General features: G+C 35.5%; 1 pseudogene; it reads right to left on the reverse strand.

Moving 5' to 3' along the window:
• Positions 1-891: 891 nt before the first annotated feature.
• On the reverse strand, positions 892-1,462 carry LOC143638660 (E3 ubiquitin-protein ligase Hakai pseudogene; annotated as a pseudogene).
• Between the last annotated feature and the right edge of the window lie 6,616 nt (positions 1,463-8,078).

Below are 8,078 nucleotides of genomic sequence, written 5' to 3' on the forward strand. Positions count from 1 at the left end.
AATATTTAATACCATTTTAAAGGGCTGTTAATAATAGCTCAGTGGTAGGGGGTGCTTGCCTAGTATTAGTAAGGCAGGGCCATAGGTTTGATCCCTAGTACCATCCCCCTAAAACAAAATAAACAAAAATCAACACTAGGTATTTCATAGCCACATCTATAAGATATGCTTTACTTTCCCCAAAGTAGTCTAAAGCTTAATTAGAGTACTTACTTTTACCACCTTGTCATATCTTCTGTTCAGAATACTATTTTATCATTGGCAATATGATCTATATCATGTCTGATGTTAACAATGTTATCCAAGAATTGAGTTCTTTGAAGGTGGACTCTGAAGTCAGGAAGGAAGAAGTCTAAATGGGTGCAGGCCATATATCACTATTTATTTTTCCTGGTTGTATAAATGGAGGGTTCAGTTCTTGGTCTTCAGTGAACTGGGGTAAAGAGTTAGGATTACAATGGTGAGAAACGTGTACTCACAGATGGACCACCATGTTGAGCTGAAGCAGGTCCTGGAAGAAGATATTTTGTATAAGTTGGCATCTGGGAAGCTATGGAGCAAGTGAAAAGTATTAGCATTCTAGGAAAGATGGGGCATTACGTGGGCTAATGATGGAAGAGAAGGCAGTCTATGCAGAATCGCTGTGGAGGTACAATATGTTGAGAGTTCAATACCGCTGGCTTATCCAGATATTCAGGATTACGGTGAGCTAGTGGAGAGGAAGGAAGGAGGTGGTGGTACTCAAGCACCTAAATTTGAGTTGTCTTGATTAGGAGCAAATATTAAATTGTTATACCTTGTTGAAATATTAAAGTTCTCTGACTCCACAAAGGAGGTGGAGGTGAAGCCATGAAGAGGTTTTGCTGAAGGAGCAAAAATATTCTCACATGGTTAATGATATAGCCCATATGGCATATGTTGCAAAGGAATTACTAGTATCATAATTTATTGGTTTGGTGAAATATGGTTCCAACGATGTTTATTTGGCTGCATGATAACATAACTAGGGATTTCAATTCGTGTGTGGAGGAACTTTTTCCGATTAGGAACTGGCTCCCAAATGGCGGAAGTTGATATGAGCCTGCAAATCTCTCTCAGACAAATAAGTTCTCTTGCACTCTTGAACACTGCTGCACACGAAGACAGAACCTTGCACATGTTTCTCAACTTGCCTCACTGGATGACCACAGTCCAGACACACTCTATTTCCCTCATTTCCATGTAAAATGGCACAAGCATAGCAAAAAGCATGCTTACATGGAATCATCCGCCCATAGATTTTAATTGGTAATTCACACTTGTTACAAAAATGAACTGGTGTATCATCCTTTTTACCTAATATGTTTATTTTATAGTCCCAAAAAACTTCTTCATTGTATCTTTGCTGATTTATAAATGTTTCACCACCTGCACAGTCATACCGTTGCTCTTCATTGCGGTTAAATCCAGTAGCGTGCTCCATGATTCTACTCGCACTGCACACTGGGAACGGAAATGAGCGGGTACGGAAATGAGTTGCACCACAAGCCCTGCAATCACACATGTGCCCTACTTCTTAGTGAGTGCGTTGACTATGGCCACAAACTTTGACGTTTGACCTTTTACCTATCCCTGTACCAATGAGGGAGTCAGTCACAGGGAGAGCTAGTAGGTAAGGACCTTGAGTGTTGAGGTTGCTAAGGCTGCTCTCCTCTTGCTTCAAGAAAAAGTAGGCTTTAACTGTGCAATAAGAAATTGACCCTAAGTGGGAGAGGTGGAGCATAGAAGCGGTTGTACCCAAAGGAATGAGATCTGGGCAGTAAGTTAGCCTGCTTGCCTTTATAAGCTTAAAAAATATCATTTTTATTAATATATGTTAATTATACATATTAATGGGATTCTACGTAATATTTCCATACATATATATAGCAGGCATTGATCATATCTATCCACTTCCACCCTTCTCCCCACTCCCTACTTGGCCACACAACCTTTCCAAGTTGCTAGTAGACTTTTGAAATAATGGAATGGTGTTTTCTTTTTCCTCTCCTTTAAAAAAAAATGCTTGAGATTGTACTCACCATTGAACTTCACCATTGAGCCATATTCCCAGTCCTTGTAATTTATTTTTTGTTCGAGACAGGGCCTTGCTAAATTGATGGGTCTGCTCTTAAACTTGGGATTCTTCTGCCTCAGCCTCCCAAGTTGCTGTGGTTACAGATTAGAATGTCTTTTTTTTTAATGTCTTTTTGGATGTTGATGGACCTTTATTTTATTCATTTATTTATATGGGTGCTGAACCCAGGGCCTCACACATGCTGGGCAAGTGCTCTACCACTGAGCCACAACTCCAGCCCTGGATTGTCCTTTTTTGAGGTGAACACCCACCCATAATCTGAAAATTTCAAGTAGAAACTGGATAGCTTTTTTCTAGAGATGCTGTAAATCTGGTTTCTAACTTTTTTATTTTTCTTGCAGGAGTACCCCTAATGGATGAGAAGAGTTAAGTATGTAAATGTGAGGGAGAAAGGGGAATGTTCTACTTATCATCTAAACCAAGAGATTTCTTTGAATTCTTATGATTTAACATTATATGAGTAGAGCTTTGTTCCAGAATATACGTTTTAATGAAAACATTGCTTTTAAGCTGGGCATGGTGGGGCACACCTAGAAGGTACTCTGGAGGCTAAATCAGGAGGATCACCAGTGAGGCTAGTCTCATCAACCATGGGAGACTGTCTTTTTTTTTTTTCCTTTTAAAGATTTTTTTTTTTATTTGTTGGTAGACCTTTATTTTATTTATTTATAGATGGTGCTGAGAATCGAACCCAGTGCCTCACACATGCCAGGCAAGTACACTACCACTGAGATATAGCCCCAGTCCTGAGACTCTTAATATAAAAAGGACTGGCTCAGTGGCTCAGTGGTAGATTGCCCCTGGGTTCAATCCCCAGTACTACAAAGAAAACAAACAAAGCATTGCTTTTAATTACTTAGTTAAAATGCCTGTATCTCTCTCCTCCTCGGAAGTATTTGAATAATAATGAAATCCCAGAAAAATATACCAGATGTGTGCCAAACCCTATAGCACACTGCTGTATTGTTTCTTCTTGTTGATACATCAACTTGTGATGCTCTGCACATGGTAATACCTTTTATTAAGTCATCCTCTAAGAGTTGGAAATCTTCTTCTTAATTTAATTTTTTTAACATTTTTTTTTTAGTTGTAGGTGGACACAATACCTTTATTTTATTTTTATTTGGTGCTGAGGATCAAACCCAGTGCCTCATGCATGCTAGGCAGGTGCTCTTCCACAACTCCAGCCCCCTTAATTTAATTTTAAAGCTGATATATAAAAATATAAAAATTTCACATTTATTTGTACCGTGCAATATTAGAATAAATACATACATTGTATAATGTTGAAATCAGGTTAAGGAAATCATTTTTATACAGAATTCTTTTATAATAGTATTTTAAGAGCATTTAGTTGTGAATGAAAATTCAAAGTTAAAAACCTCAATAAATTAGGGAGGCTTTAGTTGCTTTACAGATGTCTTCCTGAATCTAAAAATTTGTTTTGGTTTTTTTTTTTTTTTTTTTTTTTTTTGGTATATTTGATTTCTAGAGCATTAACAACTTGGAGGAGAGACCTAAGTAAAATAAACAGTTAAAGGTCATATAATAGTGTTGATCACTCAAAGATAAATGGAAAGCATATTAGAAGTTATCTTTTGTTTATAAGCCTGGAGTTACAGAAATTTCATTTGTATTCACCTAAAGGGAACTGTCAACTGTAAAGTGATATGTAGCCTATCTATGATGACTTCATTTAATTCTGTCCAGAATAAGTGCTTTTATTCTTACTCACAAAGAAACTTTGCAGAAGAAGTGATGAAATACCATGCCAAATATACCAAATGTATGATTAAAAAATAATTAAAGGGTAGGTCAGAGCAGGAAATTGCTCTCATTAAGTACATTATCCATCTCTACTGAAACACCAAGGCACACTCAAAGCTGACCTTTGCCAAACAGACAAAATCAGCAGGGATATTGCACCAGGTTGAAAATGCTAAGGAGGAAAGAGCCATAAAAACATTTTTTTTGGCATTCCCATTTAGACACTGGAATCGCTGAAGCATATAGTTAGATTATAATATTTTTTTGCATTAGTACCCCATGACTAATGCTTGGATTTGGAAAGACTCTGTAATAATGGGGAGTTGAAAGTTTTCACATTTGCTGACATAAAAGAAAAATTTATAGCCACATATGATGCTTTTTTACAGTGAAAAACAGTAAACATCTGAGGTAGAGGAAAAAGAAGAATGAGAGACACCCCCCCATTGGTATTCAAAATCATTATGAAACTTACAGCTGGTTGGAAGAGGAAATCAAGGTCAGAGACTTAACACAACAGCCACTCCTCTTAATCCATTTCATTATTGACAAATTTCCCCAAAGTTATATGTAAACAGGTACCAGTTTGATTTACCTGATCTATAATATCTTTTCACAACTATTTTCTTACTTTTTTTCACATCTTATTAAAATATTTTTATTGATTTAAAAGAGATTTTGTCAAAACAAATATTTTTTTTGTGATTTAAAATTGAGAGACATTGATGCCTGGGGATTTTATAGGTTTGTTTCTTATATCAATCTAAGTAAAGTTCTTTTATCTTTCTTTTGAATTTATTGTCTCTAGGCAATGATTGCTGATACTTGAGCCTTTCAGTTCTTTGACTCTCTGCAAAATACTAAATGTAATAGAAATATCTAAGTATACAAGGGACCTTGTAATTCATTCTGGATCCTTCTTTCTGCATAATAATCCCATCTGAGATGAAGTAGTTTTTTGCAATGCTGGGAATTGAACCCATGTCTTTGTGGATGCTAGGCAAGCAGTCTACCTCTGAGCCACACCCCCAACCCAAGATGAAATAGGTTTTAAAGGTTCTCTGTATTTGGATGGATTCAACTTTGCTGAGAGAAATTAAATAGGGAAGCCCAGAGTCTTAACTCCTTAACAGTCCCACTCCTTAGTTCTCCTACAGTGGTCATTTAGGCAGCTTAATGGAGCATAGTTTGAAAACCATTCCTTGAATGTATCTTTTTTAAGCTGATGTATAAAATATTTATAATGAACTATATCGTATATCCTAAAAAATAATAGATGAGCTGGGCATGGTGGCGCATGCTTGTAATCCCAGTGGCTCAGGAGGCTGAGATAAGAGGATTGGGAGTTCAAAGCCAGCCTCAACAAAAAAGTGAGGCACTAAGCAACTCAGTGAGACCCTGTCTCTAAATAAAAAACAAAATAGGGCTGGGGATGTGGCTCAGTGATAGAGTGACCCTGAATTCAAACCAGAGTACCTCCTGCCAAAAATAATAGATGAGCATCATATCTTCCACCTAGCTTAAGTAATAGAGTATGCTCAGTATATTTGAAAGCCCTACTGCTCTTTTCACTTCTATTGCTTCTCCACCCAGGCAAGTACCTTAATGAATTTAGTGGTGTTTTCTGGCTATATTAAGTTTTAAAAATCACACATGCCTATATCTTTATAGAAAATATAATCTGGTTTTGCATGTTTTTTAACTTTCTAGGGATCAAATAATACTATGAATTCCATTCTTCATTTAATATTATATTTCTGAGATAATTTCATGTTAATTTATGTAGTTATATTTTGTTGATTTTTTTTCAGTAGTGCATTCCATTGTAGAAATACATTTTAATCTGTTATTCTATTAATGAGTATTTGGTTTGTTCCCAGGCAGGTTTTACAAGTGCTACTTTGAAGCATATCTTGTACATATCTCATACATGTTCAATAATTTCTCTAGGGCATGTATATAAGGTTAGTACTAAAGGATGATACAGAATGATGAATCACTTTTACAAAATACTCATAGCAATTTATCAGCAGAGTATAAAAGTTTCTGTTGCTGTATGACTTCACCAAACTTCTTTAATATAATCTGAAATATTACCAATTTGATGGTTTTAAATTTCTTACCATTAATTTTGTGTTTCTTTGATTATAACTGAGGTTGAACAGCTCTTCGTGTATTTGTTTGCAGTACTGGGGATTAAAACCAGGGGTGCTCTACCACTGAGTTACATCCATAGTCATTTATTTTGAGACAGGGTCTGGCAAAGTTACTAAATCTGGCCCCAGAGCTTGTGATCCTCCAGCCATACCCTCTTGAGTCACTGGGATTATAGGATGGCATACAACTTTATTGATTCTTTTTTTTTTTTTTCTTGAGCTTTAGGGTCTTGTTAATGAAGTTGGTACTGGAAACAATATGATGGAGTGCTGACCCTAGATTTTCTTCTGGCAGTTGCAAGGTTTCTGATCTAATTCTTAAGTCTTTGATCCACTTTGATTTGGCCTTTGTGCAGGGTAATACATAAGGATCTAGTTTCATTCTTCTACATATGGCTGGTATTCCTGGCACCATTTGTTAAGTCTTTCTCCAACATATATTTTGGGTAACTTTGTCAAGTATCAAAGGGCTTTAAGCATGTGGGTTTGTCTGTGTCTTCTATTCTATTGCATTGGCCTTCATGTCTGTTTTGATGCCAAGTACCATGCTGTTTTTGTTATTATAGCTCTGTAGTATAATTTGAGATCAGGTATTTGATGCCTCCTGAATCATTTGTATTTCTCAGGATTGCTTTGGCTATTCTAGGTCTCTTATTCTTCCAAATGAATTTTAGGACTTTTCCCTCCTAGTTCTGTGAAGAACATCATTGCTATTTTGATGGAGATTGCATTGAATATATTGCTTTTGATTGTACAGTCATTTTGACATTATTAAATTTGTCTATATAAGAACATGGGAGGTCTTTTCATCTTCTAACACTTTCTTCACTTCTTTGGTTTTTCTGTAATTTTCATTGTAGAGGTCTTTCACCTCCTTGGTTAGATTAATTCTCAAGTATTTTATTGTTTTTAAGGCCATTGTGAATGGAATGGTTTTTCTGATTTCTTAGCAGACTTGACTGCTGTATTATTGGAAAGCTATTGATTTATGATTACTGATCTTGTGTCTTGCTACTTTGCTGAATTGATTTATCAGTTCCAAATATGGTGGAATTTTTTGGGTCTTCTCGATATAGGATGATATTATCAGCAAACAGATAGTTTGACTTCTTCTTTTTTTATTTGTGTTCTTTTGATTTCCATCTCTTTTCTGATTGTTCTGGCTAGTATTTCAAGTCTATATTGAATGGAAGTTGTAAAAGTAGAAGACCTTGTCTTCTTTCTGATTTTAGAGGAAATACTTTCAGTTTTTCTGCTTTCAGGACGATGTTGACTTTGGGTTTGTTATAGATAGCCTTTATTATGTGTGGTAAGTTCTTTCTATCCCTAGCTTCTCCAATATTTCTAACATGAATGGGTGTTAGATATTATCAAAGGCCTTTTCTGCATTTATTGAGATGATGATATGATTCTTAATTCATATAAAGTGGTCAATTGCATAATATATTGATTTGTATATATTGAATGATCCATGAATCCCTGGGATGATTATCCTCTTGATGTGTTTTTGAATGTGGTTTGATAATATTTCATTAAGGATTGTTGCATCTATGTTTATCAGGGATATTGGTCTGTAGTTTTCTTTCTTTGATGTGTCTTTGTCTGTTTTTATTTCTGTGTCAGTGTTACATTCAAGAGTATTTGTTACTTTCAGTTTCATGGAATAAGTTGAGAAAGTGGTGTTAGTTCTTTAAATGTCTAGAAGAACTCAGCCAATAATGAATATAGTCCTGGGATTTCCTTTGAAGGCTTTTAATTGCTGTTTCAGTTCCATCACTTGATATTGGTCTGTTTATGTTTTCTACATTTTCAAGGTTCATTTTGGGCAAGTTGTATGGGTCTAGAAATCTGTCAGTATCTTTTAGATTTTCCAGTTTATTGGAGTATAAATTTCCAAAATAGTTCTAATTATGCTCTTGATATCAGAAGTATCTGTGGTGATATCTCCTTTTTTTTTCTAATATTGTTTATCAGGTCCTTTTCTCTTTTTTGGTTAGTTGTTCTATGGGTTTATCAATCTTACTCATCTTTTTGAAGAA

The sequence above is a fragment of the Callospermophilus lateralis genome, chromosome X (genome assembly GCF_048772815.1).
Source record: "Callospermophilus lateralis isolate mCalLat2 chromosome X, mCalLat2.hap1, whole genome shotgun sequence".
Taxonomy (NCBI): domain Eukaryota; kingdom Metazoa; phylum Chordata; class Mammalia; order Rodentia; family Sciuridae; genus Callospermophilus; species Callospermophilus lateralis.